This window comes from Macrobrachium rosenbergii, chromosome 6 (assembly GCF_040412425.1).
Source record: "Macrobrachium rosenbergii isolate ZJJX-2024 chromosome 6, ASM4041242v1, whole genome shotgun sequence".
Taxonomy (NCBI): domain Eukaryota; kingdom Metazoa; phylum Arthropoda; class Malacostraca; order Decapoda; family Palaemonidae; genus Macrobrachium; species Macrobrachium rosenbergii.
In genome coordinates, this window is record NC_089746.1 from 28,214,878 (window position 1) to 28,241,460 (window position 26,583).

General features: G+C 37.3%; 1 protein-coding gene across 25 annotated transcripts in view; it reads right to left on the reverse strand.

The window, feature by feature from the left end:
• Positions 1–26,165, reverse strand: part of p120ctn (adherens junction protein p120) — a 312,485-nt gene extending 286,320 nt beyond the window's left edge. For 19 of the 25 annotated variants that reach the window (XM_067105348.1, XM_067105329.1, XM_067105347.1 and 16 more), the window contains exon 1: positions 25,721–26,148. The gene's annotated coding sequence lies outside the window, so the exon portion shown is untranslated. Of the gene's footprint in view, positions 1–25,720 lie in introns of all 25 variants that reach the window. The other 6 variants (XM_067105345.1, XM_067105326.1, XM_067105323.1 and 3 more) reach the window with 3 other exon arrangements.
• Between the last annotated feature and the right edge of the window lie 418 nt (positions 26,166–26,583).

Sequence of the window (26,583 nt, forward strand, 5' to 3'; positions counted from 1 at the left end):
TGGAAAATAACAGTACCTGGGACGTGGATATCACGACGGACACTAAATATCGGACGAATCCTGGGAAACAAATTTACAAAAGCATAAGGACAAGTAGACACATTCCAGGGAGGAGATAAAGAACGCAAAGTAGGACGCAGTAAGCACTTAAGTTTCGATGGTAAACTTGAACGAGAAAGATAAGAGAGAATACTTGGACATACAGGCGAATAATGATAACAAAAGAACGTATTCAGAGTGGCACTGGTGTTAGGTAGCCAAAAGATTTTCTATCGAACTATCAATGGGTAAAACGAAGAGAGAAAAACACCTGTCAAAAGGAGGAATGGGTCAATAACATCAACATCAGAAGAAAAACGATGCTGGAGCATTTTTTTGAGGCCATGAATGAGAGGTGTAAAGGGAATAATCTGATTGATGTACCTGACGCTGACAAAGCTACAAATGTGCTCATGAATGAACACACAGTTTTTACAGAGAATCAATGATTAAGAAACTTAGGAGATGGAGAGCACCAGGTTATGTTAGAATCAATGCAAAGATGATTTTTGCTAAAATTGAAATGGCACAATGCATACTAAGTTGTCTTGCACAATCTAAAATGAGGAAACAATCCTGACGACTGGGAACTGGAAGTTATAGCTAACGTACCGCAACAAGGTGATCTAACTGAATGCTAACTATAGAGGCACTACACTTAGGTCGTTTGTACTGAAAAAAGTTGAGTATACCTTAGTTTAACCTGACCACTGAGCTGATTAACAGCTCTCCTAGGGCTGGCCCGAAGGATTAGACTTATTTTACGTGGCTAAGAACCAATTGGTTACCTAGCAACGGGAACTACAGCTTATTGTGGAATCCGAACATTAGACGGAGAAATGAATTTGTACTGAAAATATTCAATGAGATTGTATGGAGAAAGAAACTGATGAAAAGGTAACGGTAAAGAACCTGGTCTTATATAAGGCATAACTTACATTGGTCAAGTACTTGTGTATAGCATTGAAAAATCCCAATCTGATGGCAGTTTTTGATTAAACGAAGGTATCTGACAGCGTCCGCAGACCAGTACTGTGGAAGGTCATGTGTAACTATTGCATTTACGTGAACCATAGTAAAGGTAATTGAAATTAGCCATGAACGAAGTAGATGCAAATTTAATAAGGGGTGCTACAAGGGATATTAGCTCACCTTTGTTTTTGCTGTTTTTCTTCCCATATACCTTATAATAAGAGGTTTTCATTGGATTATAGACTGAGAATAGGCAGACGATGTTGTTTTAACCACTAAAACACCACACGATGTTAAAACTTGCTAAATTTATTGCATTTTATATATAATGAGATGGGCTAAAATCTAAGAAAAATAAACGCAATAAGGACACAGTATGCTCAAGGGATGAAGTCACGTTAGAAGGAGATAAGAATTTGTTTCATCTCTTATAATTAAGAAAAATAGTATACAGTACAGGTTCTCTTGATTGGAATTTAGTGAAAGAATTTAAACGACAAACCAAATCAATGGCTGGGCTGATTAAAATCTAAAAGCAAATAAATTCAGTGGTTATAAACAAGCCTAGTACCGTCTATTCAAATTGCATAAGACACTAAGATCATACGTCTAGCAGAGTCTGCATTGCTTTACAGATATGAATCATGGTACGTCTATAAAATTAACAGATTTTTGCGATTTGTGAATGATGCAGGAGTCACATGGCAGAATAAAGTTCGTAATGATACTCTATGGGAAATTACTGAAGCTCCATATATACAGGTAGATGAGATAAAAGGGCGATAGAGATGGCTCTGACACGTCCTTAACAAATTCCACGAAGAATAGTGCGTTACTGCATCAGCTGGGCTCCTGTGGACAACAAACAAGTTTGAAGACTTAGACGAGAACTATGAGGTGGTGATTTGTGATATATGAAACTTAGGCTGTCAAGCCAAGCACTGCAGGACTTTCGGCCATTCAGCATTCGAGACAGTGAAAAGATTGAGTTGGAGAGGTTGCACAGCAAGACTGAAAGATCCAGAAAATACATAACTGGAATAAAGTACAAGGATCCACAGGTGAAACTGGGAGAAAACCCAACTGTTTTCACTAAGAAGTTACACTTATAGAGGTGTGGACAGCAAGACTGAAGAACGGGAGGGGGAATGGAGGTAAAGTAAAAGGCTATGAAGTGGATTCTTCTACAAGCCCAAAATACGTTGCAGACACCATTTAGTGATAGTCTCCAGTGCATCACGTGAGGGACATTGACAGCACGAACCCCCTGCGGGAGGTATGTGAGAAAGGGGGCTGGAAATCCGTGGAACTGAACGAGATAAAGCACAGGAAAGACTCGGCTTATACTGTAGGTCTCTGCGTCAGTTGGCGTTAAAAGCAACGATGCCTCCGTGGCATTGCAGGCGATGATGATGGATTAGATATACCGTGCAAGATTTCTGTAAGATTGAGAATAAGGCAATCATGTTCCTTGTACAATCACAAAAAAACATTTCTGCAACAATCTTCCAGTACGATTTCGTTTCCAAAATATACTTACTCTTTCAATATTCACAGGGAAATGCATGTTCCTCATTCGAATATAATTAATCAGGCTATACGAATAACCTTGTATAAAGAACGGCATGAAAAAAGAATATGTAAAGCTGTGCGAGACATTTAAAAAATTCCCTTTAATTTTATCGATTGTACGTAGCCTGGAATGTCTGAAAATTAATGTTGTTTTTGGTAATAATTAGTCTATCAAGAATTCTTTTTGTAATGAACCAGTAATGCCAACAGGAGGGGCGTACAAAATTAATTGCCCAACCTGTAATTTACCTTATATTGGACAATCCGGTAAGGAACTGAGCAAGTCACACAGCACAAACATAATGTACGGTATGCAATTAGCTCAAGTGCCATCTTTTGTCAAGTAAGAGGCTTTGAACCTACAGACCGGAATTCAGCTAAAGTAGTTTTTACAAGTTCTTCAATGCACAATAGATTGTTAGTTGAAGGATGCCTCATTAATTCTTTTAGTAACATGAACTTGAACGCTGGTCTATTTAAGGTGGACGAATTGTTGAATAACTTTATTATTAACGATTAAAAAGTAAAACGCTATTAGATATTTTACAAACAGATAATTTGTAGTTGTTGCATACTTCCACTAAGTATGTCTGTTTTCAAGAATGTTTTTCACATACTTAAGTATCCTGTTAAGATGTTTTATTGTTACGTGACCCCGTACTGTTTTCTTGTCTAAGTTTTCTTAAAACTGTTTAGTACTCTGAGGATGACTGGAATAAAAGTGGAAAGTCTTGGTATCACCTCCTTTTATTTTCACGTATCTCATACATACACATATACATACACACATACTATGTTTAAATAATGATGGATAATTCTTCGGTTCATTATAGCAAAATAGTAACATCAGAATTAAATTAACAGGATTCTTTTTGTACTTAAATTCCGACAGAAAAACCTTGGGGATATCTATTAGAAAATGAGATGGTAGCCATGTAAGAACAAAGAAGCCCTTATTTGTAATGATAAATCAGTAAATCTGTAAGGAAGTCACCCCAGTCTTAACATCAAGAAACTAACATTTAAAAAAAAGGGGGGTTTATTGTTAAGATCGTTGGATGAAGTAACTAACAAACAAACGTGGATCACAAACAATACAAAATATTAAGAGAGAGAGAGAGAGAGAGAGAGAGAATTTTTTTTCGAGAGAGAGAGAGAGAGAGAGAGAGAGAGAGAGAGAGAGAGAGAGAGAGAGAGAGAGAGAGAGAGAGAGAGAATTTTTTTTCGACGAGTGGTCTATATAGTTCAGACCAGTTGCAAATAAAATTTTGTTTTACAATACTGAACATATATTTTGTATTCAGTGTTAGTTCAACTTAAATACCCAAAACGAATATTAACTGATTGCAGTATGTATGAATAATTTTACGTAAATCACAACTGTAATTAATACAAATAGTAATAGTAAACTTCACAGACCTATAAACCTCATTATATGATAATAGTTCTTACAAATACTGATAACCTTGGATATATAATAATCCTTTAATTTTGTAACAAAGGTAACATCTTTTACTTCTTAACAACTGATACAGTATCATAGGAAAATAGAAAAAATAGGGAAAATGTGCGAAATTCCCCACACACCACCAGCCACAATAGTTGTTGGGGCTGTTGTCAAAAACGTATTTTCTGTATTGGGCATTTTCATCCCACAACATACTCAAAAACACGTGGATTAACCGATGGAAAAACTAAGGAAAGCTACACTAGTTCATACCATTTCAAGTTTTCTTTCTTGGTTGTAGGTAGAATTTAAAAAAAAAATAAAAATTAGATCAACATTCTTCGGTTGTAAAAATTGAGAAATAATAAATTGATTCAATGACAGAAAAAATAAACTTTTCCCTCTTGACCTTCGCAAGCTCTGGTTTCTGATATTGCTCAACGTCAGAGGCAAGGGAGAAGATTGTTCTTCCCCATACGGATTCGGCAAACGTCGTTATTTAAAGCCAGTGTACATAAGCCAATCAATCTTAGCTTATGCTTACATACTTAAAAAGCACACATATCGGTGACTTCTTACTTGTTCTTAACGTATTTTTATGCTGTAAGTCAGTGCTCTGAAGATCTTATCAGTTTGAAAGCACTGTGTGACTCACTATACATTGTTGCCACACCTTCACGCTAAGCAAATCAAACTCTGAGCTTGCTTAAAGGCGTTAAAACTAAAATTCCTTTAGACTAATCATGATCTCTGACAATATTCAAGCCTTGGATACATAACAGACATTTGTATATTAGCACTGGGGCCATTCCTATTCTAAACTGACATGCATTTTTGCGATACTTTTGCCTTCACAATGTAACTTCCCAAACTTAGCGAATGTATCATGATAAATATTTATGGTCCCTAAGGGATATTCATTTCCTTTTTTGTTTCGTCCATTTTTATTTACTCACTAAAGAAGCAAACATTTCATTTAAAAGTTTGGCAAGAAAAGACTGCTTTGAACCTTCCACGTCAGGTCTGTTTTTCCAAATGATCATTTTGTAGTTCCCATCCTATATACCAAGTACATAAGCATAAAGCCCACTCCGTTTTAAAGCACCATAATCTGCTCCACTTACAAGTTGTTATCCTTCCTCATTCCTGCCAACGTTAAATCATTCTATAATTACATTCTTTTTATTATTACTTGGATTGTAAAATAGTTTTCAACATCATTTGATCCCCAACGAATCACTAACGCCAACGTGACAATCCCAGATGAAAACGACATTCCTTCTTTAGTAGGCTACTTACCTGAGTGGCAGTCATGGTCATTATAGCTTCATTTAAAGAGCAATAACTTAATTCCTCACAATTCCTGAAAGAGAAATAAACTGGACTTTTGAAAGTCAAATGCCAACTATCAAATAAAATACATATTCCTTCATTGTTTTGAAACAAATTAGTTTATGGTGTGTGATTTATAAAATTCCACATAATTTTGATTCGTCTTTTCATTCAGATCCTTCCAGACTAAACCACCCACTACATAGTGCTACTGTAGATGTGCAGTTAACTACAGTAGTCTTGTCCTTTCTTTTCTAAGTTTCAGTACCCTACGGTTTTCTTGACGTTTTACAACAGCTGTGACCAATTTTTAAAAAATAATCTTCCTAGTCATCCAGTTGAACTGTTGGAAGATCTGGAAGTTCCTACAATGGTTTTTTTTTTTTTTTTTTTTTGCTCAGGCTGCCTTCCCTATTGGGGCCACTGGAGGTGTAACATTTTATTTTCCAACTACGGTTGCACTATAGTTTATCATAATAACAGTAACAGCAGCTCAGCCACTAAATAACCCTGATTTTGCCTTTAACCAGCTCTAGCCGTTTTGACTTTCAAATATTGTCTACGAAGATTTTTTTTTAATTCCAGTACAAAGCTGAGTAGTTATACTGTAAGTTCTTAGTGTCTGTTGTATTCTATAAAAGAAAATTATACTGCTTCATAAAAAACTTGCAATAATGTGACACTTTTTCTAAATAATAACTTTCATTAACTCCATAAAGGTCTGTCCATTATATTCCCAGTATGTAAAAGGGAAAATAACTTCAATTAAGTTAAAAACAACTCAAATTAAAAAACATATATAACTGAATTTTAAGGTTCACTTGAAAATAAATATGAATGAACAAATGGCATCCACCCTGTTAAATTTACAAAACAAATACCACTTTCAAAGCATCTAAAGATGTTGTGAAACTTACTTAGGTCTTTATGAATCTCCATTGCACGCAAACTCCTCATTATTTCTCTTCTTTCAACCGAACATGCCTCCATCATAAAACAAATATATTCAAAAAGTATAGATCCTCTTCATTAAGGAAAAGAAATACTGTTACAGCTAACCTTTTATTTACAGTAATGTTATTGCATGAAAAACCATTCTAATATATGACCACTGCTAGCTCTGAATCACAGACTGCTCAGTCAAATTGTTAACAGGATGATACCAGTTCTTTGAATGATATTGCAACTGACTGAATTTCTCTACCCAACATATCTGATTCCATTTTGGCTTTCGTCCAATCAAGCATATACATTGCCTAGCAATTCATTACATTGTTTTCTTGAAAAATATCTGAGATAAAGTTTTTCTTGCTAAGCTGTTACTAGAGCATTAATCAAAACTAGAAACACAATGACTACACAAGCAGACATAACTGGGGATCAGTAAAATTTTCATTAATCAATATGCAAGGCATTTTTAGATTTTTCCAGACCATGGTTAATAGTTTTCACCTTTCTAAGCACTGAAAAAAAAAAGTTACCAGTGTGGCTCAACTGGGCATAACATAACTGGTCATGGTCTGTGATCAACTTATATGTCACCTTTAACATGCTTTTCCTCTAGCCTTCTTCAACAAGTCCAAATCCCTCTATGACCACCTGTCTTCAAATGTCAGATCAGGGAACTTTCTGCCCAATTGTTTACTGTATACAAGTATTTGTAAAGCTCACAACTCACTCAAAATCAGCAGTAATGAATAATTCATTTCAGCAAATGGCACTATTTCCAACTCCTTTTTCAACATCAAGGCCTTTGGTAAAATGGATATAAGCTAATGTTACAAGTACGCCAGCAAAAAAAAAACTAAAATAATGATGGACTGGGGCAAGGAATAAAATTCAAATGCATTATGGGCCATTATTACACTATAGATACAGATCTATCCTGTATTAACTAATGGCTAATGTTAAAACTGAAGACACTGTATATGCCAAAGTTGAATATTTCTTAAAAGGGTAGGAAGCAGCATCATATTCTGAAGATGGCAATGTTTGAGAAAACTTAATGCATTTTGTTATGACTCCTACTAACTATTCATGATTTACCTCCTAAGCCAAGATTCATCTTCATCAAATTACTACATATTTCTACACACAGTATGCAACAGCAGTGGGAAATTTTTCCCTGCTGCCAAAAATAATGCATACAGCAGTAATAGTAGAAGGTATCTAAAATATGGATGGCATAGTGATATCTCCAAAGAGTAACAATCAACATATCTTTTCAAAATAGAAGTCAAGGTGGGATGCAAACATTTCCAACTAATTCAGATGGCATTATTTCTATGACTTCAGTTACAACGTACTTGAAAATGTCTTGTTCTTCACATTAACACTACGTGAATGTTTCATCTTATTTTTCTTTAACACACTGCTTAATATATTTCACTAATTTCTGTTACTGTACATTATAATTCACATATAGACCTAATCTAAAATGTTGCTACTGGTCTCTAAAAATTAATTTTTCTCTTTTGGTACTATATACAGTAATCACCTTTTTAAACTGGATGAGAGCCACAACACTACAGTATTTTGAAATTTAAGACTTGAAAACTGATTGCCATGGAGTAAACATAATCAAGTTACCATGACTGACAACTTACAAAGGTCAACCTCAATTAGTTTTCATCAGCATGAAAGTGAGTTTCAGTAACTTTGAATAGTTCACATCAAAATATGTGGCATCATTTTTAACATTTTACACTTTATTTAGTCATGGAAATCCTCTCCTTAATTTTATGAAAATAACCCTGCAGGAGAGTACAACTGAAGTGTGCCTTACATAGCACACTGCAAATTTTATTAAAGGATCTTTGCAGCATTTTAAAAGTCATCCTCCTGTTTCTTCATTATCTGAACTGCTGTCTGCTCTTTCATTCAAAAACACATGCCTCTTTGGATTGTAGGAAGAATTTCTTTTTGTCATATGTTTTAGCCCATGGATGAGTTACAGGGATCAGCTTCTTGCCCTCAGGAAAATGCACTCTGACAAAAACAGCTGCATAATCCACAGTTCCATTTTAATACACTTTTCCAATTATAACCACCACTGTCCTAAACACAGTCTGTGAGTGAACTAGGGTCAAGAAGCACTGGAGCCCTAAGTGAATTGCTTTCAGCTCTCTGACATAGGTGTGAAGGCTCAGTTCTTCTGGGGACACGTCCAAGAAACTTCCCAGTTCCCCAAGTGGGCTCCCCAACCTAGATCAAGGTGTTGAGGAAAAGTCTTTTAGTCTCAGAGAATGAAGGAACTTTCCTCCCGAAAGTTAGTTCGGACAGCCACCACTGCAGGTCCAACTTAAATCCAGGGCTCTGGGAAAAAACAGCTGTGTTCAGCTGTTTCCCTGTCCCAGTTGGCCTCGTGTCCAAAACCTTTGAGCATTTTTCCTTTGAAGGGAATCAAAGAAGTCAGTCATCCAAGAAAAACTGACGTTCATGGCCGAAAATGAGGTCAAATGTAAGAGGAGTGGGGACTCGAGAGAAGACTTGTGCTGCAGAGGCAGAAACCTAGATCCCCGAACTGGAAGATCCTGTCTCAAAGACGGACCTGAGATACTCTCATGTCCGGATGTGGACATGGAAGAAGTATCCTGCATATCCAAGGTCTCCATCCAATAGCCCTGAAGAATGGATGACAGGACTCTCTGGTTCATCTCAGTCTTGAACTTTGTTCTCTATTCAAAGAGATATAGGGGGCTGTGGGCCATGCAGGCTTGCTGATGACCCTGCAAACTAGCAAGCAACCAAGCGAACTAGCAGATCACTGTGCAGACTTACAGACAACTGTGCGGACTAGTTGCCAACCCTGCTAACTCTTGACAGCCGTGCGGACATGTGGACATCCGTGTGGGGTCGACTGCTTATTTGGACTCTATAATGCCTTGCATGGACTCGACAACACCTCGTACAGACTTAAAACGTATGCGGAACTGTACGCAGAGAACTAATAGCTGGCAAGCTTTTAAAAAGCTTGTAAAGTCCGTAAGAGACACAAAAGCTGGGCATGGGACAGTGTCCTTATCCAAAACCATGTGTGACGAATTCTTCTACTGCCAGACACAATCCTCTAAACGAAAAAAATAGTCCGTGAGCAAGCACTAGACTTTCAGAGGTGGGAGCCTAGTACTGGATAGATAGCGCTGAGCGCACTGAAAAAGGTGTCAGGCATTCGGGAATCCACGCCAGGTGCTTGGAAGTTGATTCCAGGTGCTCAGGAAAGGGCGCCACTAGAAAGCGCTGGTTCAAGAGGGTTCATAGCACTTTCTCTTCTTGCTTGGGCCCAAGTAAAGTTTTTCAACAAAAGAACTCTCAGGAGGTGTTGCCATTCCCAAGGAAGTCAGACTGAGAAAGTGGCAGAGGGAACCACAGTGAAACTGCAGGAAGGCTGTGAGCTATAGCGAGCCTCCTTACTGCTTGAAGGAAGCAAAGAACGGTAACCGTAACCGTCATCTGCATGAATCTTCAGCAGCCATGAAGAACCAAAAGACGTTAAGGTGCTTACTGTCTGCGCCAGAAAACTCGGAACTTGATGAAAACTAGAGGAAGAACTGCAAAACTCTTAATATGGAGTCTGTCTAACTTGACTAGTGTCATGGTGGACAACAGAGTCCCCAGTAGACTCATCACTAATGTTCCTAGCAAGAAGAAAAAAGGGGCTAGAAATTAGCGGACCGTCTGAAAGTAGCTGTGATTCTCTTGGCAGATGGAAAGCCTGAAAATTCCGAGTGTTGAGACTGAAATCCAAAAAGCCGACTCTTGCGACGGAGGCTGTGTTCTGACGAAGAGGTAATTTAGGTCTGTAGGCAAAAATAACAGGGCTGATTGCAACTGTGTAGCTCTCACAGTAGTAAAGGAGCACCAAAACTCTCCGGTCTTGAGACTCCAAAGAAAAGAGCAGAAATCCCTAAAAACCATCTCAACTGTCCTTGCCTGCACAGGACAGGACTAAGAGACAATCCGAGGTGATGTCTCTCGGTAAACACTCAGAAGTCCTCTATCTTCTTAGCCTGTGCTCTTGCTGCCTGTCAAGAAAAAACCTTTTACTTCAAAAAATCTTGACAAGATCTTCGACAAGGAGGTCTAGTTCCACGGAAGCACCAGAGGGAGGAAAGTCCAAAGACACTTGTCTTGCTCCCTTTCAACAAAAGTCAAACTCCCAAATCCCTGAGAGACTTCTGGGAGAACAAAGAAAATGTCAGAGGTGGGAGCTTTCTTCAACAAGTTCATAAATTTGGGACACAAGAGTCCCTGTCTGCAAAGGACAGGACTCTGAGATACTAACTGTCACTAAACAGGGAGCAACATCGGCTCGTCTTGAACTCTAGGCGAAGGTGGAACTGACTGACGAGGGCCAAAATACTTGTGAGAGGTCTGTATGGCGCTCAGAGGTGGGAATCTGATACTGAAAAGTTGGCACCTGGTGGGCGGGGACTGGCACCGGCCATTTGAAAGTCGGAGCCAGGCATTCAATCATAGACTGGCGCTCAAGAGAGAACATCAGTGTTTTCTTAGCAAAGATGGGTGCCGAGTACTAAAGAGGAACTGACGCCAGACACTAGTAGGCTGGTGCTGGGCGTATGAGAGCTGGCGATGGAAGCTCTGTAGGTTGGCGCCAGGTACTAATGAGAGTGCCGAGCAGCCGGGAACTGGCATCCGGCATTCGGGAATAGGCACTGAGAGAACAGGAACTGGCACCGGACACTAGTAGGGTGGCGCCAGGATCTCAGGAAGATATCAATTGGCTCGTGATGATAACACTACACAACCCTCAAGATGCCTTTCCAGTGGCTGTCTAACACTACTCATCCATCTAGACACCTTTCCATTGGCTGTCTGCCAATACCTGAGAATGTACTACAGGTTCAACTGAGGGGTCAACTACCTGGGGGACTTCCCACCAGCCTCCATTGGGCTTTCACTATGCCTCCTTCCAGGTTTAGGGGAGCCTGACAGTGACTTAGGTCTAGGAGAACCAGTGGGCTGGATAATCACATCCTCCACTGCACAACACTTCACTGTTCCAGGGTTACTTTTCTGTTCACGTAAACACAAGACCAGCAATGGCATGGGAAGGAAGTGAGGGAGCCAGGTGCAGCAGCAAGTGGATAAAAAGTAGGAGGACTAGTAGCACAAGAGAAAAATTGATGTGGGGAGAGTTGGCGCCAGGTGTTTGGGCGCTGGTGCCGGGCACATAAGAGTGAGCTGGGAGCTTGGAGCATGATTCTCAGCTCTCAAGAACACCTTCTCTCCTAAAGCTCATCCACCAAAACATTAGGCACAAAATCTCTCCTTACTACATTTCTGCCCTTACACTTTTCCAGTTCTCTGCAAAGGAAAAAAGTGTGAAAAGGAGATATTTAATCTTAAATGCAACTCCGCTACAGTAGCGAAAAAATTACGAACTTGAATGAGATCCCAATAGCAACAAAACAATAAAAAACTGATCCTGAGAATATAAGCTTGAAGGCTAGTCGAAATCAGTGATAATGCTTCACCAAAATCCAATTATACAACTGGCACACAATGAACAAAGCTGCTGCAAACACCCGATGTTTACATTAGGCACGGCAGAAACAGAATGAGGTTGTCTGCTGTAAGCACGGCAGAAACAGAAAGAAGTTGTCTGCAAAGTCGTTCCTGGTATTCCTGTTAGTGGGCAGGACTAGTCTTCTACAGTAAACAACTGAAACACTACCACAAATTTTGAATTTAAGCTGCCGTGCGAGCTAGAAACTATAGCAATGTAATTACTTGGTAAGTTACTTATATAAAACATATGTTTTCCTCTCAAAGATTACTGTACTTCTTATTTAAAAATACAAGAATAATAACTTCTAAACCACTTCCCTATTCATAAATTCATTCTCTCTCTCTCTCTCTCTCAATGCATGATTATAAATAATTTTGACTGCTTGGACTTCCAGAAGCATCTTAGTTCTAAAGGAGAAAAACTGCAATAAACTCGTTTATTCATAACTATTCTAAAGCCAATGCAACAGAAAACAAACCCTTTCCTAGTCCAGGTCTGAAGCGACAAAAGAAGGAAAATTTACCAAATCTTCACTAAGCTCACCATGTATGACATGGCAGAGACAAAAATCAGAAGGGATGCTCATTCCAGTTGATAATGACAAGTGGCTAATAAGGACTAGTCATTAGTTTCCATGCTGACACCCAGAAAAGGTACTCACTCTTTGCCAAAGAATTCAAGTGTGGTATAAACAACTACAGTATCACAAAACACTCAGCTCATTTTCTTCACAATCTAGTAAAAACTTGTGAAGACTGCCAGCCCTGAGGAGACGCTCTCCATTTTTCTCTTTTGCAATAAGATCACATCCTGGCTTCAAAAGGAACCCCTCCCAGGACTGTCCACATGGAACTACTATATGTCTCATCCTTAAGCATCTTCACAGATCTATCCAAGAAGGGAAAGGTTTCACAAGGCTGACTCTTACGGAGGGTCTGATTTACAGTAGGTTCATCGGTAATCCACTACATGAACTTCCTATAGTTTATGAGCATAATACTCTAAAGAGAAATGTCACTAATGAAGTAATATCATTTAAGGAAATAGTCACTAACTTATCATATTTCTTAAACAGGGAACAAAGTGTTACCTATTCCCCTCCCCACCTCAGGCTCCTGGGAAGTGGGGAATGATAAACTATATTTAAACTGTAGGAAGAGGGGTAAAGAGGTATGTATAAGCTTGACAAGAGTGCAAGCAGTATGTAGTCTAAAAATAATTGAGTCAGCAGCTCAAGGAGAATGGTCATCAGAGACTTTTCTTGCCTGCAAATAACTCATCCATCCTTGCTGGGGGTACTAATCTTTCAATGAGAATGGACAACAGGATGACTCTTTTTTCTGCAGCACTTACACATTTTTGCAATAACACTGAGTCCAGTTCCTAAAAACCAAGCTATGCCTCAGAGGTCCTAGACAATGCTTATGGATGACAGCAAACCTCAAGTACATACAGACCTTCCTTCTGAAATAGATATAAACTAAAAACCAGTGTTTCAACTTGTAAATTTAAAATTAAATACATACAGACCTTTCTTCTGAAATACATCTAAATTGCAAACCAGTGTTTCAACTTGTGAATTTAAAATTAAATATTATGTGATATTTCATAACTTCCTCTTTGTCTATCAAGTATTAACAATAAAGCACATAATTAAATACAATTTCATATGATTTTCCCTTCCTGGAGTGTTAGATGTAGTACCTAAAGCACAAAGCTGAAAGCTTATCACTATTAGTATGAATAAGTTTAACAAGATCTATGATTTTCATTTCCCGACTCAAAAGGCTTGCCTAAAAGACTTGTTCTTTAGTTGAGAGGTGAATACTAAAGCAACATTACGAATGCTAGATGAGATCTGTCCACTTTCCAGTCTCTTGCTACCAACATTACATCTCTTTGCAACTTCATTTTTACTATCTTCCCAACACACTCAAGGATACAATGATAGGCATATAAATAGCTGCTTATGGTTGTCCTTGAGCTTTTAAAGATATTTTAAGGTCACGAACAGGTTTCAAAAACCTAAATTTTATTTTATTTAAAATTCAAGAACTTACATGGAAACTTCAGCATTACTTTTAAACTGGTTAATACCAATACACAATCTTCATAAAATTAAAGTAAATTAAGAAATATTCCAATAATTAAAATGAAAAGACTAGAAAGCACCCATGGGGTGCTACTTCCAGTTATCTATACTGTACAGGTCCTAATTATGATGAAAGATTGATGCTTACTACTATCCTCTCTGGAAAACTGATACACTAATGCACTGCATGAATGCTCTCATTTTGAAGTCTATCAGTATGCCTACCAGAAGACCTGTAATAACCAAGTACTGTAGCTGCAGTCTTCAAGGTCTGCTTCTAATGATCATTGAAAAGGCTGATAGAGACAGGTCTCTGATAATCATGAATGGAAACTGAAGGTCATGGAATATTAAAGATAAGCATGTCTCACCCCTCTTAAATACAAACTTACCGTTATTACTACAACCCCTAAAATACTGTCCAAGTAAGCTGATGTAAACTACCACTTCCTAAACTTATTACCAAAACTTTATTAAACACCAGCACAATTGGTGTTAACAAGATCCAAAAAGACTACTGGTTACAAAATGTGACATTTCCATACCAGCAGAGATCATCTAAATACTTAGAAGATGGCATCCTGCCATACTCATTCATAGCTCACCAATACTTCAACAGTCTGGATGAGATTGTGATACTTATTTACACTTGAAGCTTACAGTACAGCTACAAACAAATGCCCTAGAATACACTATTCTTTAGAGCATACAGAACAATCATTAGATAATAACTTCATCTTCATTCTTACTATTCCTGAGTAGATATCAATCTAAGGAGGACTCAACCAGATATATTTAAGAGGATTGGGCTAGTATGGGTACAGGCATCAATGGCCTTGAGAAGACCCACGTAACCCTTGACTATCTTAATCACAAAATTTAATGGGTAAACACTACTTCATCATAAAAAAATTTTTTACTTCAGCCTTTTCTCTTTATGGGGTTAAAAGCATAAAATAAGTTTTCTCAACTCTTTATCTATCCTGTGCCTTCTTCTTGGACTCCCATCAGGTCCAAGACTTCATCTATCTCAGGATTTCTCCATGAGTTCATGGGTCTTTTCACTTTTTTTCTGACCTCATCATGTCTAAACCATCTCAATCTTTTTTGCAGCCTCTTGATACATCTCCCCAGTTCCTCGTTTGTGTTATGATGTTAACACTGTGCCTTGGCCATTAATTTCAACAGTCGCACCTATAAAAATTGTCTACCATTTATCTGGTCAGTGTTCTCAACTAAGGGGCATTTTTAATTCCCAGTTATCTATAGCTGCACTCTCTATCTTACTGCTCTCTCAACTCTTGCTTTACATCCCAGTGTGCCTCAAAATTTACATAAATGCTCCTCCTCTAAGACCTCCTCTTCTACCAAAGCACTAAGTCATCTGCATAAAGTAGCTCCCAGAGTTACCCCCCATTTTCTGCACTTGCAGTTTCTTCCATAACAGTATAGGATATACTATGATAAAAAAGCAAATAGGATCTAAGCTGATCATTCATGGACACCAACATTTATCTAAACCCCATAATTCACCTGTCACTGTCTTCACTCTCGATCTACTTCTATGGTAGAGTAACACCTTTGGTTTTGTAATGCTCATTTAACCATTGCTTCACCAAATAACATCTCCTATACTGGTAACTGAAAGTTCCAATCATTATGACAATGGAATACAGAAACCCCTGTGTAATTAAGTGCAACAAAAGCCTAGTGAATATGGATTCAAGACCTCTACCTTAGCAAGCACTGATTGGGGATGATAAAGAGAAATGGCAGAAACTATTGAGTTAAAAGTGTTTGCAAAAATGACATTTTTATAATAAACAAGGTTTTATATATACTTACCAAGTAATTAGCCTACATAGCTATAGCTATGTAATTACTTGGTAAGTGTCGCATATAAAAGTAGAAAGTTAATAACCGAGAACCAAGAGTAAAGTTTGAGGGTATTTTATAGAGACACAGATAGAACAATGAATGTGAACAAGAATAGCTGAAGACTAGATGTTGCTGATTCATAGAGGCACTTGGGTATAATGGATGGTAAGATGAGTGCAGAGAGGAGTAAACAAAAGGTTGAAGCAAAGGTGGTGTAGCAGTGAGTGTGCTCAAGACTGAGAAAAATTTGGAAAGTCTATGAAAGAAGGTGAGAATGTGAGAAGAGACTGTTGAGCTAACTCTCATTATGACAAAGTGTGGGTAATGAATGCAACTGCACGAAATGTGTAAAGCTGCTGAGATCTATTGCTTATGTGCATGCAGCTCAAAAGGCACTAAAAGGGTGAAAAATGAGAGACTATTTCAATGAGAAATGTGGAAATATGTTCAAGTTTAAAAGGTCAGTTCACATAAAATAATGGATCAGTGTTTTTTTAATGGTCAGATCATGTGGAAAGAATGAATAACATAGCCTAAATAAAATGGTGAAGTGTATAATTCAGATGTATTATGAGGGAGGAGGGGAAGACTTAAAAAGGATTGAATAAATGGGATGAAAAAGGTAATGGAAAGGAAAAGTCTTAACATTTAAGAAATAATTATTATTACTATTATTATTCAGACGATGAAACCTATTCATATGGAACAAGCCCACACAGCCACCGACTTGAAATTCAAGCTTCCAAAGAATATGGTATTCATTAGCAACTGTGAGCAAAATAAAAGAGAGAGAGAGAGAGAGAGAGAGAGAGAGAGAGAGAGAGAGAGAGAGAGAGAGAGAGAGAGAGAGAGAGAGTGTGTGCGTGTGTATGGGGGAGGGGGGGGGCTTACACACTGGCAATTAGCTTTCTTTTTTGTCAGTGTATGATGAAGCTAATATTAAGGAAGATTTCTACACAAAGGGCTCCTCCATGACTCAGCAGATGAAGAATGAATTTGTATGTGGCCACTGTGTTGTATGTAACTCAAACTAACCCCTGTTATGGAAAATAGCAAACAATGATCATTGTGTTTCTTGGACTAATGCCAATGGCATGGGCAGAGATACCTAGGCTACTGGTTAATAAAAACGTTCCATTGGCAGAGGAGTATATACTACTCTATTAAGCAAGAACATGGGCATCAATAAGAAAAATGAAATACTAACAGGGTGTGACCTTAGAATGTCAAGATTTATGGTTGGGGTCTTGTGGGATGATCACATAAAGAAAAAGGAATTGGTGGAGCAATGATGTGTAAAAATAACTCCTAATATATAATTGCAAATAATATACTGCACCAGCAAACAAACAGTAAGGCTTTAGTATTGTGGTTATCCTACCATACACCAGTGACATGGAATTATGTTGTCAAGAACAGAGGAACAAAATATACATATTCATAACAAAAACAGAACAGAGGCATCACAGTTACAAGTTAAGCTACAGCAACCATTTCAGATATTGCAATATGGTATAGTACTTTCTTTCTGTAAATCTTCAGCTGAACACCCTTAAGAATAGCATCAACAGGCTACAAACAGACTACAAACCCAGGAGGGCTCTAAAGGGTAATCAGCCTGCAGAGACACTAGTTATAGGCAAAGGTGATAAATAAATATGTGGGAACAGAAAATAATACTGATACACCTGAATTCAGATGTCAGTAGAGAGGATCATTCCAGAATGAGTTTGTTCCTCATTAACCATTTAGAGGTCAAAAGATTCCACAACTGCACTACTCAAACTATTTCTCATTTCAGTTGTGGCCAAAATGTAACTCCTTGCAAAGTGCAAACTGAGTAATATTTAACCTGATACTGGAACTAGTGTTGGGAGCAAAAACAGCTGGGCTAGGTGAGGCAAAGAAGAGTACAAAGAATGTTTGTCATTGGAATGCACTTCATGAAACACACATAATGAACTCATTTTCCATCTATGCTGCAAGTTAACATTAAGAGTTGACAAAATAAACTTGACTAATGACATACCTCTCTATCCATGAGTTTGAGATGGCACACATTCATGAGTAGTAGGCATTGGGGCATGTAGCTTAACCCTTCTAAAACTCCAAGTATGATAGTTATTTGATCCAGAGCACTTGAGCCTTTGCATCTTGCTTTACATGCAAATGATAGTTTTAACTACCAGTGACTTTTAAGATTTTGCAATAAATTTTGATAAACTGATTTTTGAGAAGCATGTATGTAATATTTGGTCATGTTTCTCAAAAAGTTGGTATCTTGCAGAATTTCTTACAATGTTTTGGGATGATGCTATTATTTATAAGTGTTTTAACTAACTCTGTTCTTCTTTGTTTGGAGTACTATTCTCCAGTATGGTCTTCCAGGGTTGGTTCTCATCTCAAACTCTTGGATCAAGTTGCCAATCCAATTTATTTTGCCAATTCTTAATGCTGACTTTTGGGACAAACACAGCGAGTTCTTTATATTTGTTGCATAAAATGTACACTGATAAACATCCCAATGCACTCTACTTTACCAACCTAGGCATTTTTGCTTGCAGCATAAGGCAGGCTGCTGCTGCTGCAGTCTGTCATTTTCTAGTATCAGGTTTAATACTACTTTACTCATTTTACTAGGAGTTTTTAATCTTGGCTACAACTAAAATGTTGAACAGTTTGCCTAGTACAGTTATGGAATCATTTAATCTCCAAATATTTAAGTGATGAGCAGTCATTCCTGCTCTCTGCTGACATTTAAATTTTAGGTGCGTTGGTTTTATTGTCTATTCCCTCCAGTTTATTATCTATCACCTTTTCCTATAACTACTGTCTCTGCAGGCTGACTTCCCTTTGGAGACCTGTTGGATTTATAGTCTGTTGTCTTTTTCTCTTAATAGTTTTCAGCTGATGATTTAAAGAAAAAGTTAGTACCCAAAGACCACATTGGAGAACAGTGTTCCAAAAAAGGAAGGAGTGAGTTAAAGCACAGATAAAACAGTTTTACCAAGAAACATTCAAAAAAACTTCCACAAGATACCAAGCTTTAACTGCCTTGTTGATATTTTCTTAAACATGTGCAGTACAATAAACTTGAATGTAGCTAACTACAGTGCTCTTCCTAATGTGAAACAACTCTTGGGTCCCTTTCCTTGAAAAAGACTGTTTTAGATATAAATTTGTCAGTTTCTTCAACCATACAATCACTTCCTTGAATATAACAGCCTCTATCTGAAAAAATAAATTCCTAACTCTTTTTCCTTCAAAATGTTTTTCAGGACAGATTCAACAAAGGCTCTATTGAAAAAAAAGGGTACGTCTTATCCCAAGCCATGGGAGTTAAATATGTACCAGAAATTTTAATTTTCTAAACTTTGTACTGTACCTCATATTTCAATCTATACTTTTTTTCAGAATTTATAGAAACTAGTACTACTCCATTATCCACTTCAAACTGCTTTGAAATACAATAATATACTAATTAAATTGAGAACTATAGGCACTGGATCACACCAATTACTGACTAGTACATCAAACATAGGTCTCCACACTTTAGATGAGACTTAATAATACCAGTAACTGAAGTGCGACAGAACTTCCAGTAGAAGCCAAGAAAAAAATATATGATGCTTTACTGCAAGCAATACTATCCTTTTAGTTCCTCGTTGGAAGAGTCGGTAGAGTTCTCAGCTAGCACTCTGCTAGGCCAGAGTTCGATTCTCCGGCCATCCAATGAAGAATTAGAGGAATTTATTTCTGGTGATAGAAATTCACTTCTTTCTATAATGTGGTTCGGATTCCACAATAAGCTGTAGGTCCCATTGCTAGGTAACCAACTGGTTGTTAGCCAGGTAAAATAAGTCTAATCCTTCGGGCCAGCCCTAGGAGAGCTGTTGATCAGCTCAGCAGTCTGGTTAAACTAAGGTATACTTTTTTTTGTGAAGCTAATGTATTTATGATAAGACATGGGCAAATACAAAAACAGACCCACTGATTTCACTGTACTATTTGAAAATACAGAAAGGCAAAAGTGCAGTAGTATTGTTTAGAGCAAACAGAATGGCCTATGACCTGATAAACTATAACCTATTTCCTTGGAAGAACAAGGAACAAAAAAGGGTGGGCAATTAACTGGAATAGAAGACTGCAAACTGATACCCAACAACACAATTTCCCTATCCAGAGGAGGATAGGAAACACAAAATAGTGAGGTAATACTGCATTGACTGATTTTTAAAACAATGGAATGCCAAATGCTTTTGCCTAATCTAGCTCAAATCACTAAAGGGGAAATGTTTACTTAACAAAAGGACACAAATATCACACATCCGAACAGACAATCACTGATAGTTGGTCAGGTGGATGCGACATTGCCACAGATGAGGGAAACTGTATCCTCACCTTATTGCAAAAGAGGATAAAAACCATATAAAAAATTGCAGCACTGCAACAAAGAGAGAGAGGATATACAGCAGGTAATGGCAAGGTCATTGATAAGCATCTCCAGCTCAATGCAACAGCCAAACACAGTACAAAAAGTCATCTGGCAGTACAGAGACAATGGTTATACAAGAGGTATAGGCAAGTTTATTGAGAAGATGAACTGCTTTAATTCAGTTCTATTAGCCTACATGGAACACAAAAGCATATTTCATAAATAAGCATATATTTAAAAAAAAATGTTCAAGACTCATTAAGTTCTAATAGGGTATATGAGATGCAAACAGAAACAAATGACAAGTAATCTGAACAACCAATGCTGAAATAAAAGATGGCTAGACTGTCTTACTATGATAATACCTATGATAATACTTCATTCCCTGAAAGGCAAACAACCCTGAAGGAAACAACAGAATACATATCAGGCAGGAAGACTATAGTTCAGGAAAACAAGAGTAACAGTTCTGTATTCCAAGGCTTGCAATTACAGTGCAAGAAATAATACCAGCAAACCAAACAATCCTTGGATTATTAATTTCCAGAGTAAAAGTTTGACATAGTAGCCTGAAGGCTACTATGAGGCAGTCAAAGAGGAGACTCATTCCCAGTCAGCTCTACAAAGCTCCCAAAACCCATAGTCCAGTCAGGATGGTAGGAGAAGAATTAAAGAAAATACAAAGTTACTGATCAAGTTTAGTAATTTTTTAAAAAATTACCTAAATTTATAAAAAGGCCAAATTTTAAAAGTAATTTGTATTTTTCCTAGGTATAAGGAACAAGCCTTTCATATTTGGAGTATCTTTCTTCGTATGCACTGGACTTGCTGTATGCTTGCCTCAATTTATGAAATTTAATTAACCCTTAGAGACTGAAAGTCCAAAGGTCTGGAAATCACATAGCCTAGGTACTTAGCTATATGTACTTGTAATGCTAACCGTTGCTTCAGATGAAAGCTACATGACAAATTTCCCATGAAGCCACAGGTTTTAGCTAAAAAAAAAAAAAAAAATCAAACAGCTATTTTAACGATTTTAGTGTCAAGTTTGGCTATCTCCATCAAGGTTCCAACACTTGTAATATTAGATTTATATGCTTCAACGATTAGATTAGGCTAACTACAGTGAGTGCTCAAAGCATATGGCTATCATAATACAGTACAGTACAACTGTGACACACCAGCAATAACAACACCCAGGCCCAAGAAAATCCTATCACTAGAATAGCATCCGGCCAAGCTCAAGCGTGCATAGAGGAATTCTGAGTGAAGTTAACATTAGGAAAAGAAACATTCTTACCTTCCTCATAAGGCTAAAGTTATTATAAATCATAGCACAAATTTAAAAACTACACAGGTCTAGGGCATCCTGTTTCATTTTCTCCTTTTAGTTATGGCACAATAAGCCATTAGAATCACAGCAAAACTGAATATTTCCAATCAATTTGTATTCTAAGTTCCTAAAGTAACTATAATGCCATGATGCCAATGCTAGGTATTACACACATTTTAATGTCTAAGTAGTATATGAAGTCTATGCCTACATGTTGGCTGCATAGTTACAAAAAGTTTAAACTGATGACCAAGCTAACTCAAAGTTCTCATATGGCAGCTAATAGGTGTTGGTTATCGACATCAAAAATGTGGTTTTGCATTAATGTAATACTAAACAACCATACATTTCACACATTTATTTCAAATAAAATAATGAAGAAACTCTGGTAAAGTTAACTTACATTTAGCCCCTATTGAGATTCTGATGGCATTAGGCTAAATGTCAGCTGTAAAAATTAAAATAATATATACGGTTGTCAGGTAGCACTGGGATGGCATCCTGAAAGCAATGTGAATAGCTTCACTATCTCCCATGCAAGTAAGGGCTGTTGAAAAAGTTTTAAAATTCCAAAATAAAATCATTAAAATGTCTGCCTATTTTCCATATTTCTCATTTAATTTTATTTAATGCAATAACTGACATTTAATATACCATATTCCACAAATATAGCAATGGAAAGAAAATTTATCGCTTTTCAGGAAAAAAGATTCTATGATAATTACACGTGGCCATGGTCCTGAAGAACAGCATAATAAACCTGTTTTGGAAAACTGGAAGAAAAATTAGCAGACAAGGACAATTATTTCACTGAATGGACCATCAATGTGGTGGTTTCCTCTCTACCTATATTCAAACATACTGCAGTCTGTAATCTATGATCAGTAATTAAGAATCACACCTCAAAAAAAAAAAAAAAAAAAAAAAAAGTTTCTCCCTGTTTAATATTAAACTCAACAATAATTAGGCTGTACAGTATTTCATGTACTTTATAACAGTCATATACAGTGCCAGTAAATTTATTTTTCATGATACAGAAAAGGAAAATAAGCCTATTTTGGGAAAATGAAAGAACTAACAAATAGCGTCAACTGATTCACTATAAAGATCATCAATGTGGTTGTTTCCTTGTTATCCATTTGCAGCCTGTAATCCAAAGTCAGTAATTAGCATTTAATATACTGTGCTGGTGAAGGCTTACAAGTGCAATACTGTGCTGCTTGATTCACAAAACCATTTCATCATTATATGAAAAGAACCAAACTTTTTCTGTGTTAATTAATCACGTTACCCATTTCATTTTTATCATTAACAAAAAATCAACACCATGTTTTTTTTAACATAGTCATAAGCTACAGGATGTTTGCTTTCATTTTAATAAATGATTCATTAGGATATGACACTTAAATAATATATAATGTACCTTTTCTTTGTATTTCAAATTCTGAAAATTGGTACAGTATTTATCTCTTGATGAAATAAAATAAGATACAGTACAGCATAAATAATACTGCCGATTTCTACTGTAGTCAATTTCTAGATACTGGTATCTTTTCTTACACAGGCATTGTAAAACAGTTGCAAATGCTTACTGAAATTTGCAATTTTGGTCTGTTGTGCAGTACAGTAGTTTATTCTCTTGTTTTTTTGTCTCCAACACTTCTCCACAAGCTTTCTACATTTAATTTCATGTTTTCAGGAGTCAAAACAAATTATCCTTCCCCATCACAGCTAGCCTATGCCAAATTAGAATTCTCGGTAGCTGTTCTCAGTTGCAATATTGGTTATTCAAAGGAGGTCCCTAAATAATTTGTATATAAATGTTGCAATGTTTTAATTATGTTCTTATTGCTCTGAACTGTGATGTGTGTTGAAAATATATGTACAAAACAGAGTATTCAGGAAAAATGGTCTTATCGAGTGTGTTAAGTCTCTGTAACTACTACTCCACTTTTAAAATGGTGTAACATACAATTTTTCCCAACAGTACTCCAGTTTTTCTGAGAGGTTGGAAGAAATTTTTGACAGACAACAAAAGAACATTGTGTTTGGATGCCTACAGGAGCAATCAATCTTAAATTTGAAACAGGTTTCAAGAGAGCAATGTGATTTTGATGAAGCCAACATTTATGTATGCAGGAAATCTTTGATCAACCCCTCACATACCCCTCCTTCCTCCACAACACTATAACCCCTAACTGAATAATCATGGGTGCCACAGTGAGGAAACCATAGTCTTAGTGGACAACAAGCAACAAAGGTAAGTAGCCCGGTATTATTTTATAAGTTGCCAATACACACTATGAAATTGTAACTTACATTTTTGAAAAAGAGCTCTTCATTCTCATTAATTTGAACCCCATAAACACTCAAATGACAAATAAAAAATTAGAAAATTTACGACTTATAAGGTAAGAATACCCCTCCCCCTCCATAGCTAATACGGCAAAATTGTAACCAGTCAACACCGTTGGTGAAGTTATATTGGTATTTTAAGGTTCTTTTAGTACCCTATTATTTAGTCATTTTTGCATGAAAAACTCAAAATGGTTTTTAAAGTGCAAAAATGGCTGGCTGGAGTCTTATTGGCAACTTGTAAAATTTTACCGCCTAGGCTAAGTTAGTAAAGAATGATTCTCCATGATTTAGGGTACATAAGGTTGGTGGATGGTCTCACACCTCAAAAAGTTCATATAAGATTGGCTATGGCACCACAGATGGTTATGTTAGGAAGCTTACCTGTATTTCACTCTACATTTGTGACACTGTGGGTCGGGTCAGAAGAGAGGGGGTACTGCCTCCACTGTCACTGGATCCAATGTTAGGTAAGGTCAGGTGGCAATAAAAAATTTCAGTTTATTTCCTGTTCCTTGCTCAAATAACACGGATTTCCTACTGTGGTCCCCTTTTAACTTTAATGGGTTAAACAGCAATTTGCAACAAATGTTAATCTCATCAAAATCGTAAAAAACTTTCATATTTGTACCTGACTCTGAGTCTAAAAGAACTCTTTACCCATTTATTTTGTTGATCATCCATTTATTATAAAAAAAAGGTACAGGAATGGAAGACTGGTCTTACATCCTCAATATATATTAGGCCATTCAAACAAATTTTGGTGGTTGACTTTAGGTTAGACTACAAAAAATTTCAGGTTTTCATTCACAACAAAAAACACTCCAATCTTTTATTTTGGACTGAATACTTTATTTACTACTAGTATCACTGAATCAAGCTCAATTCAATATCCTCAGGACTGATTAAAGCAAATCATGTGAGGGTCTAGGTTTATAAATTTCACTATATGGGCAAAATGGCAGTGCCTGTACACTGTCTTATTATGGCATACGCTATAAAAAATATGAATAACTCATAATATGCCTGACCCTCTACCACACTATCCTAATTACGACTACGTTTAAACTAATAACAGAGGATTGGTTATGGTAACCTATGCTTTAACATCATCAAGGAATAATTAGGATACCATTATTCAACATGTAATACAGTAAAGGCCTATGGTAGCATACCACATAGGCTAGCCAGTTTGTGTAATAAAATCCTCCGGGGGAAGTAAATTCTTGCTGGGTTGCTCTACTCCTGGCAACTGTTGCCTCCTTGGTGAAAACCCTAAGAATAAAATGTAGTCTAGTCTCAAACCCTTCAACCAAGTCCACATGTGGATTAAGAGGCAACGGAAACACTAGGCTAACCGCAAAAGCTGTGGTTCAAGAATGACTAGGAACAAGACATTCTTGCATGCAAAAATAAAAAATGCCCCCAAACTAACTTTCTCTACAAAGATACGCATAAAAAAACACACTTTGGTATTCAGCTACATTAATCACTGGAAAACTGGCGATACGCTCTCTACGGGGGATGCCTAAGTCACAACCACTAAGCTAGTTAGTCTACCGCTCGATACTGGCCTCAGGCCAACTTAAACAAGTTTAAAGTACAAACAAGACGTACAGAAAAACCAGTCATATCCTAGCTCTCATGTTTCGTACCCAATCATTGCTGGAAAGCTTCCTCTGATGCTGAAAACAGAGTAAATAAGAAGACTATTTGTGTGGGCGTGGACTCACCTGTCATCATCATCGTGTACAGGAAACTCCCGGATGATGTCGATGCACGAGGCCGTTTCGCCTTTTTTCGACCAATTTTTGTCGCAGAACACGGACAAAGGTGGTACAAAATCTTCCTCTAGCAGTACCCGAGTGAAAGGGTCTCACTCACAGCGAAATCCTCTAATGCCGAATGCCCTTCCTCACTTAGGCCTACAGCAGCAGCATTATCATCAACACAACACTCACTCGTATGGACTTCAGCCCTATTCACCATAAAATAGACTTCATTTAAGGCATCTAAATGACATCATCACAACGCATATTAGTCATCATCAGTATCCGCAAGCACGAAAGCTTATGTAAAGGCGATATAAGCGCATAAAAAGGTGTGCTGTGGGGGTCAGTTCGTCGGTAGGTTTCACCAGGACGCTTAACCAAAGCTCACTGACAAATACACTTACCCAGGTGCATTGTGGGTAAGGAAGGGGCGCGCCTGCGCAATCCACGGGTGTGGGGGAGATCAGAGAGTCGCAAACACCCGGCAAGTTCAAAAGGACTCGTATTTGTTTGTCTTTTCTTCGATCAGCATATACATTATCATTTGCGTTTTCTTGAAATCTGGTTGAAAATCTAAAGATTATTATAGTAGACAGAGCACCTACCCATTCTGTTTTACATTACGGGTTCTTAGTTTTCGTGAGTTGCTTGGTCTTCAATTTGTAATCACATCATAATTCTTGAGGCAATTTATTGGGTGATCTAGGAACCTGGTGTTCTTGTTAAAATGTCCTTCTTTCCATAAATTCACCACATCTCTGTTACAAAAGTCTACCGCAATTGTGCTAACGCATGTAGTTACAGAATAGGGTTAAAAAAAACCT